The sequence below is a fragment of the Rhineura floridana genome, chromosome 4 (assembly GCF_030035675.1).
Source record: "Rhineura floridana isolate rRhiFlo1 chromosome 4, rRhiFlo1.hap2, whole genome shotgun sequence".
NCBI classification, from domain to species: Eukaryota; Metazoa; Chordata; class Lepidosauria; order Squamata; family Rhineuridae; genus Rhineura; species Rhineura floridana.
In genome coordinates, this window is record NC_084483.1 from 109,839,475 (window position 1) to 109,849,058 (window position 9,584).

The window sequence follows — 9,584 nt, forward strand, 5'->3', positions numbered from 1 at the left end:
CACTTCTATCCTATAGCCAGCTAGTTAATGGTTTTTTAAAAGTGTTCTGTGAGACCGAAGAATGGATATAGTGGTATGCTTTTACTTATCCATCGTGCTTTCTGTAAGCACAAGTACAAAGGATTCTCTCCATCTCAGGATAGTGGATGAGAGGCTCAGGCCTTCACTTCTTCCAAACCATGCCTCTTTTCCTGCTTTTTTTTTTTACCTTGTTCCAAATAGCTATGCCAATGGGCTGGCATAGCTGTATGTTTATAATTGTCCTTGCTGGCACAACACAACTTCCAATTAGCTGCTTCAGCCCAACGCATTGACTAATAGCCTTTTTTCCAGCCCAAGAAAGATAATATCCAATCCCAGGAAGGGAAATTAACATGGTCAGATTCCTTGGCGTGTGTTTTGCCAAAGGTTTTTCCCATCCCTGAGGCAAATAAGTATGAGATCTGAATGACCGTGAAACACACTGATGAGAAAAGAAATCTTAGTGCCTTTATTGAAGCAAAGTTGTTGATTTTGACAAGCAGGCTCTAATTCCTTACAGCAAATACTAATGACCACAGCACTGATCTTATGTTCTCCAATTTTCCCTGCTGGAAGCGCCCCAGTCAACAACAGGCAGAGAGATCCTGTATCTGGCCCTGTTTGGATTCACACCGCACTGCTCTTCCCTGCAGGACAGTGTCGAGGCTTCTGGCCAGTGTTGAGGCTTATCTGCCCAGATTGACAGCCCTTTATTTATACCCAAAAAGACCCTCTGGGATGGGGCATAGGTGGCACCTATACCTGTGAGATTTTTATCTTTCCCAGTGGTTGGTGTCTTTAGATCCCATATTTCTGACCTTTGTTTATCTTACAGTGGCCTTGAAGTTGTGCTTGCAAGAGCTGGAAATGCAGCTGTGAAGCCTTCCCCTGCCCTCTTAGTGTGTGTGAAAGCCTTCCCTCTGATGAGCTCATCCTGGTTGTTTTGACTAATTAAACAGGCTTTCCCAGTCTCTGTTTTTAGGCAGAGAAAAAAAGCTTCTACCCACAGTCAGAAAGCCAGCAATTTGAACTTACAGAACTTTTCAGGTTTCCAGTACTATGCAAGCTGTTTGCAAAAGCAATAAGCACCCCATAAATCAGGGGTATGAGACAATAATTATGGGACAGGGAAGGGGGCATGCCATACTAAGCTCCTCGGATGTACATCTAGATGTCTTGCAGAATTATTTGCCCCTACAATCCACCCCTGGCATGTGCCATTCCTCTCTCATCCTCTATGCCTCAATCCCCCTCCCCCCTTCATTGGGAGGGTTGCATTTTATTCACATGCTGTATCTTGATATACAAAAAGCAGCTTATCACTAATAGGATTATAACAGCAATCAGAAATACAATTCAATTAACATCTGCATCCCTTACAATAGTAAAAGAAACTACAATCATCCCTTTACACAATTTTTCCCCTTTCCGTGTTACATTCATACAATTGCCCTGGGTCCCCAAAACACAGGCCCACTTAGATTTTCACAGATTAGCTGTACCACCCATTGACCAGCTTGCAGTACAACGTCCTCTGGACTGCCATCATGTAACAGCACCTTTACTTCCCCTTGAAAGTCAGCCTCTGCCACCCCTCCTAACAATGTATTCCTTTAAGGGCTAGGCCAGATCTTGGCGCAATTTGCCCAGAGGTTCCATGGAGCATTGTGATCTCTACGCCTAAAGGTATGGTGACCTGCCCTTTGGCAGGTAGCCTCACCCTTTCTGGCATTGCAAGATCCACTCCCCCACTATCAGGTGTTGCCCGGAGGCGAAGAACTCCATAATATGGTTACATCTTCCACACTCTCAAGTGCTCAACTGGTGCAGGTGCTGTTAAGCCAATCATACACTGTAAAGGTGTTTGACCCATGCTCAAGGGATGGCTATTAAGTTCAAACCCAGCCTGTTCCACAACAGCCTTGCCCTTAAATTGAGCCATCTTACATGTCACTCAGCCAATACACTGCAGAATCTTGGCTAGATGGGGAATATGCTGTTGCCAGAAGCCCATCAAGCCTACCAAGCTCTGGGCTTCTACTCTGGATATTGAAGCCTGCAAGGTAGCAATTATATTGAGTGTTTTTCCAGGTATATGTCCCACAAGTTCTGCCCAGACCACCCCTAGGAATTGCACCTGTTATGGAAGTCCCTGAACTTTCTTAGGATTGACCTCCCCTGCTCCAGACCTCCTGTGGTCAGTTACAGTGGTTAACCCACGCTCCTTTAGCAAATTCATTCCAATAATATCTTCTAGGACCTATGCAATCAGTACAGTGGTCCAACTGGGGGACAACTGCCCTAATGCCAAATGCAAGCACATTTGGGTAATGCATTCCTCTCCATCTCCATAAGCATTGATGTATACTGTAGGCCCCTTGTGTTTGCCTGAACTACAATGAATTAAGGTCACTTCTGCCCCTGTATTTAGCTAAGCCATCACTTGTTGTGTGTTACTCCTAGACCAATGAATAGTTAAAGGTAGGTGTGGGTGCAGGTCTCCATGGATAACTGTCTCTATTAGCCTCACCTCTGGAGCCTTGCCACACCCCTAATCTAATGATTGGGGCATCTACCATCCCCCTGTTTCCTTAGGCAGTGGGGGATGCAAATGTTCTTCTGGTGGGGCCTTTGGGGTAGCACCCCTGTCCTGCTGCGCCCCTTCCCTCACTCTCTTTTTATTAGCATACTTTGCTTTCCACACCTGATACAGGTCAGCTGTGAGAAGCCCATTAATGTCAGTTTTTAACACCCCAGCCTCCAATAAATCTGCAAACTGTCTCCAGTTCACTGTTTCCTTCTGAGGGGCCTGGTTGTCCTGTGACTCCCCCCCTTTCTTTGGTGCTCTAGCCTGAGGCTTGTGTTCATCCTTCCTTTCAATGTCTCCTAGCTGTCCAGTCAGGACAGCCACCTCCCCTACACTGGACCTTTGTGCAGGCCCCAGTAATGCTAGCAGAGCACCGCGCATGTGGGCTGGAGCCCTCTTCATTAGCTGTGCTCTCACGCCAGCAGTAAACAGCTGGACATCAGGTCCCTGGAACCCGGCTTGATAAATTCCTGCCTGCATGGCCACAGCTCTCAGATGCTCTGTGGCCTCATCAGTATTGCACCATGGGGGCAATTGTACTTCCCAGGCCATTGTAGCCAGGTACCTAGCCTGGACTGTGGCAATGCACCACTCTAAAAGCGTACTCATTGGCCCAGGTGTTGGATTCCTAAGGAACTGGTTAATTAGGGTGTCCTTTGATAAAGCTCCCAATCCAGTTAATTCTTCTGCTGTAATCTGAATGCTGCCAGCACCTTGATCCCATAGCCTCAACACCGGCCAGAAGCCTTGAGGGAAGCTGGCCTGCAGGGAAGGGCAGCACGGTGTAAATCCAAACAGCGCCATAAAGGGACCTCTCCTGTCTGCTGTCTGGGGGCTTCCAGCAGGGAAAACAGAGAATGTGAGATAAAAGCTGTGCTCATTAAATGTAAGTGCCTGCTTGTCACAACCAATAGCTTTTGCTTCAATAAAAGACTAAATTTTCTTTCCTCACCAGTGTGTTCCATGGTCATTCAGATTCTGAATTTTCTTGCCTCAGGGAAGGGGAAAAAACCTTTAGCAAAAGAGCGTGTGGGAGGCTGATCTCTGGAGATGACAAAGAGGCAGTAGAAAGACATTCTGGATCCTTGCCTCTTTGTGCTGAAGAAAGGTTTGTCCAGGGGAGATGGATAGATAAGCGAGGATCACCAAATCTCTTCTGCTGCTGGGGTGGCTGACAAAAGCCTCCAGGGGATGGAGCAGCCCGCTTGTTCCTTAGCTGGGCATCTGAGGGCTGAGAGGGAGGCTTCTAACATCTTGGCTTCCCCAACTCCTTCTGCATTGGCCACCAGAGGCTGTGAGATGCCAGGAGATTCAGCTCCAGAGTGGCACTTGTTGGAACAGTGGACAATTTGGGGGGCAACTTTCATACACCTTTGCCCCACTCTAGTAACTATTTTACCATTGCCTATTTTAGTGTGTTAAATATATTGTAAGCCACCTTCAGAACTTTGGTTAGTAGGCAGGGTATAAATACTCTAAAATATATAAATGAATTAATTAAAAATCTGAAACGTTTAAAAATCCACTCCATGTATTCTTAGTAGTTTGAGACTAGCATGGTCTGGAAAACCTCCAGCCTAGATTTTCTAGCTAGAGGCTGAGCTACTCAGACCGCCATGAGAAATATAGATATGCCTCGTTCCAAGAATTTCTTGTTATTCATGTTGTTTTAATATAAACATATTATGCTTAGATCACTGCTCTGCATTTTCCCAGGCCACTGAAGAATCTTACAGTGCCCTTTAATACAGTGGTATTTGGAAGAGATAGGACCATTCTCCAAATCTAGTCTAATGATAAACCCTTAATTCTACCCTTTATATCAGATTCCTCTATTAATCCATTTTTTAAAATTGTATTTTCCATTTTTTTAAGGCTGTTCCTGACAATGTTGCCATTTTCTCTCCTAACTGTACTTCCAATAAGACAAATATTTTGAAAGATTTTTTGTCCTGCCTTCCTTTACGTTACTAGGTCAAGACTGAGATCCATCTGTGAACCACAACTGGAAAGTTATACCCTCACCAACTATACCTGCAAATTGTTTTGAGTTTCTGTTATGGGGGGGGGGAGAAGGGGAATAACCTTTAGGCTGGGTTTAATTGTTTTGTCCCTAGTCAGTTTCCTAATTTTTTTGAGACCTAACTACTGAAACTTTTTGAGACCCATTAGGAAAAAATGAATGGGACTGTAAATTAGATTGTCAAATTTGGAATTTGAATGATTTCAGATGATTCCATAATACAACGACTGGTGGACTCTCTTTCATAAGAGGTTTTTAAGCAGAGGATGCCCATTGAGCAGGAGTGCAGGAGCAGCAATTTCCTCCATCAGGGGGTTGAATTAGATGACCTGAAAAGGTGGACAGTTTGGTATAGCACCAGGCCAGTCTAAAAGCAGGCACCTTTGCTGATATCTTTTCACCCTAAGCAAAAACTTACCTTTCTCCTGAGCATGTGATGGACTATGACGATGTTGTGTGTTGCTGTTAGTGGGCAAGCTGTTTCAGTAGGTCTATTATGTGGAGAATTATATGTAGCAATTATTAAATCAATAGCTCTAAGTTTGAAATGTGCTCAAGAACTGGGAAGAGAACAGCAATCCAAATTACAGTGAAGTTATTCCATTTCATGGTGAAAAATAATAGAAATCTATGCCAAAGTTTACCACAGAATGAAACAGGATATATTTATGTCTAATGAAACGTAAGGTCCCAGGCAGGGCTGGTAATGTCCCCTGTCTAAAATCCCAGAGAGCCACTGCCAGTCAGTGTAGACAATACTAAGCTAGATGGGCCAATGGCCTGCCTTCATGTAAGGCAGCTTCCTAGGTTCCTAGCACAAAGGCATCCCAAGAGGAAGTGGGTCAGTGTGCCTGCTCCAGCAACTATTCTTGGAAGTCGACACTTAATCCAAAACAAGTGTATTTTTAGGAACACAAGGAAAAGTCTAAAAAGCAATCATGCTTATTAGAAACAAAGACAAAAGTGTCTGCTCAAAGGGGGATGTTATGGAGGAGCAAAAGGTATAGAGATGTCTGGGCCTCTTTCTGGAAAAGGGAGGAGTAGATGCCAACTGGGGTTTTTTTTGGTGCTAGGTAAAATGACACAAAAGTGCTTGGGATTGGTGTTGTTGCCAATTAATGAGATGCAGGTTGTTGCATGGATTGCATTAGGATGCAGAGATTAGCTTTAGCATGTCCAAGGGTGCCATAGCCTAGGGAACTCCAGGAGTGGTGGTTTTTATTGTATATACTGTATGTATGATTATTGTAAACCACGTTGATAGTTTTTTTATTAATAGCAGTACACAGATATTTTTATAAATAAAGCCCCCAAGAATATCATACAGATTTGATGGTGTCTGCTTCTTTTCCCAACCTGCTAGAGAGCCTTGAAACCCCTTCTTTTTTTCCCCCACCCTCCCACCTGCCTGCCTACCTTCCTCCAAACCTCCCACCTAGTTATCTGGCTTGCTGCTCCAATTACAGGATTGGAATGGAAGAAGGGAAGAAAGCTTCTCCCTCACCTCTGGTGCCTGGCACACTACTACAGCTGTGGCCAGCTGCAAGGAGTGCCCAACGATTAGGCGAAGTGAGGCAGCCACCTCAGGAAGCAAGATGTTGGAGGACAAAGCTCTCTGTGTGTGCCATGCAGCCCATCTTGTGCTAGCCTGCTGCCCTCGGGTACAGTAGAAGATGCTGTCCCACCACCGATGTTGAAGTAAGGTTCAGCTGCCAGTCTGATCAGCTTCTGCAGATGGACTGTGAGGGGGCATCATATTGTACATTGCTTCAGGCAGCAAAATGCCTTCAGTCAGCTCTGGTAGTCCTTCCAGGACTGCTGACATCTGGAGGTGGGCAGATGGGTGGAAGAAACTGTGAAAGAAACTGTGAAAGATTGTAATTGTTCTCTGGCCCAGATGTTAATCAGAGTTTCAGGGCTATGATGATCTCTTTGCATTTGAGGCAAGCATTACAAGCTGCCAAATTTCATATCTCTAAGTCAGGATATATGGGGAACTACATTCAAAGAGCCGCTGGGGCCTTCTTTTTCTTGGTGCATTTGGAGAGCACCATAGAGGGAAAGGAGCGAGAGATGAGATCTTCCTGCTCCTTCTTTCCATGGCTGGAACATCATCACTGTGGCCATGGCTGGATAAGGAGGAGGGATTGCATGATCTGAAAGTCCCCATTATGTTCCCTTCTCCTTTGAGATGAGGCCCGGAAACTTGTATCTGGACCCAACCACCCAGCATCTCTAGTTGCAACAAGTTTATCCCATTGATTTCAATGGCACATACAGTTCAGTCCTATGCATACTTATTCAGAAGTACGTCCTGCTTTGTTCAAGGCAGTGCATAGAATTTCAGCCTTAAGTACAACAACCTTTTTCTGGACTGGAATATGTACAAAAGAGTTGTGTAGCAAACTTACTAAGAGAGAACAATCCATCCATGCTTTTTTCTGTTTTGATTGTTTTTAATTCTTATTACATAGAGCCACCACATATATAAATCAGCACATTGACAAAGTTTACTGAACCACAAGTCACAATGATGGACCCATTCAAACTGTTGGGGAAATACGACACACCATTTTATACCACACAACATTTAAGAAGTTTCCATACAACTCCAGGGCAGTGACAATTCACAAATGTCAAGCTGCATAAAAGCCCCATTTATTTTGCTCACATTGAACTTAGGACAAGATGTCTGCAAAAATGCATTCAAGATGTACTAATTTCCTGCCCACAAGGCACTATAATGCACAGCTGAAGCAGTGTAGGTGGCTGGCAGTTGTCTTGTGCCAGGAACTGAGGCTCACCCCTTTTCAAGAACCTCATCTGCCCTAGTCATACTTCGCACCATTTTAACTCATGCTACATCCATCCCTCCATAGGTAAATGTTTCCTCATGCTGCTTGCGCCACACCCAAAGAAGGGAGAGAGATGGCTGGAAACAAATGCAAATCATTAAAGCAGCCATTGCTTCCTATTAAAGACACTTCTGTCACCAGGCAATTCTCATGCCAGGAAAGTATGGCAACATCCTAAGGCTGAAATTGCATACAGCAAAGGCTCTTATCATATATGGAGTGAGAAATGCCAGATGTTCAAGCTGGATTTAGAAACGGAAGAGGCACCAGAGAGCATATTGCAAACATATGTTGGATAATGGAACGGACTAAGGAATTTCAGATGGAAATCACCCTGTGTTTTATAGATTACACCAAAGCCTTTGATCGTGTAGATCACGAAAAACTACGGAATGCTTTAAAATAAATGGGTGTGTCACAGCATCTGATTGTCCTGATGCGTAACCTATTCTCTGGACAAAAGGCTACTGTAAGGACAGAATATGGAGAAACCAGTTGGTTCCCCATCAGAAAGGGTGTGAGACAGGGTGTATTTTATCACCCTATTTGTTTAATCTATAAGCAGAACATATCATACAGAAAGCGGGATTGGACCAAGATGAAGGAGGTGTGAAAACTGGAGGGAGAAACATCAGTCATTTAAGATATGCAGACAATACCATGCTACTAGTAGAAAACAGTAATGATCGGAAATGAATGCTGATAAAAGTTAAGGACGAAAGCACAAAAGCAGGACTACAGCTGAATGTCAAGAAGACTAAAGCAATGACAACAGAAGATTTATGTAACTTTAAAGTTGACAATGAGGACATTGAACTGGTCAAGGATTATCCATATCTTGGCACAGCCATTAACCAAAATGGAGACAATAGTCAAGAAATCAGAAGGCTAGGACTGGGGAGAGCAGCTATGAGAGAAGTAGAAAAGATCCTCAAATGCAAACATGTATCACTGAACACCAAAGTCAGGATCATTCAGACCATGGTATTCCCAATCTCTATGTATGGATGTGAAAGTTGGACAGTGAAAAAAGTGGATAAGAGAAAAATCAACTCATTTGAATGTGGTGTTGGAGGAGAGCTTTGTGCATACCATGGAGCGCGAAACAGACAAATAATTGGGTGTTAGAACAAATTAAACCAGAACTATCACTAGAAGCTAAAATGATGAAACTGAGGTTATCATACTTTGGACACATAATGAGAAGACATGATTCACTAGAAAAGACCATAATGCTGGAAAAAACAGAAGGGAATAGAAAAAGAGGAAGACCAAAATAGAGATGGATTGATCCCATAAAGAAAGCTACAGATCTGAACTTACAAGGTCTGAATAGGGTGGTTTATAACAAATGCTACTGGAGGTCGCTGATTCATAGGGTCGCCATAAGTCATAATCGACTTGAAGGCACATAACACACACAGTTGACCTCAAAATTGCTGCTGTTAAGCAATCAAAGGGGCTTTGTGAGTAGAAATGAAATGGGGTGGTATTGGCCCCACACTGATGCGGTGTCTCTTCAGCAGTCCCACCCCATCATTGATGTCATGTTCCATCAATAGCCCCACCCTGACATTGCATCCCCCTGCTGTCCCCAGCCCCTGGCATTGAGTGTAGATCTCTGTAAAGGTGTGGCAAAACAGAAGTAACTGCTCCATACAGTCAGGACTCCACTGTGGGCCCCAACTACACAAAGCCTACACATGTGTAGCTGCCCAACATATGGGCATTGGGGGACTGGGCAGAGATTGGGGCTAGTGGAGCTACCCCACCTCCCTTCTACTTATGAAGTTGCTGCCCAAACTGAAATATCTGGTGGCACACTGGAAGGTAGAAAGATAGGTTCAGATGGCTAATCTCTTTCTTTTGTGCTAGCTTTCCACCTCCAAATTGCTCCCAAGCTGCTTTGAGCCCCATGGGAGGAGAAGAAATGTATCCATATCATTTCCCCCACAGGGCCCAAAATAGGTGAGGTGTGATTTGGAGATGGAAAACTGGCAGAGATAGAAGATGCTTCTACCCCACACTTCTCCTATTGGAAAATGCAAACTGGACAGCTGTTATAGGGGGTTTTTTTAAAGGGGGAGCTCTGCCTATG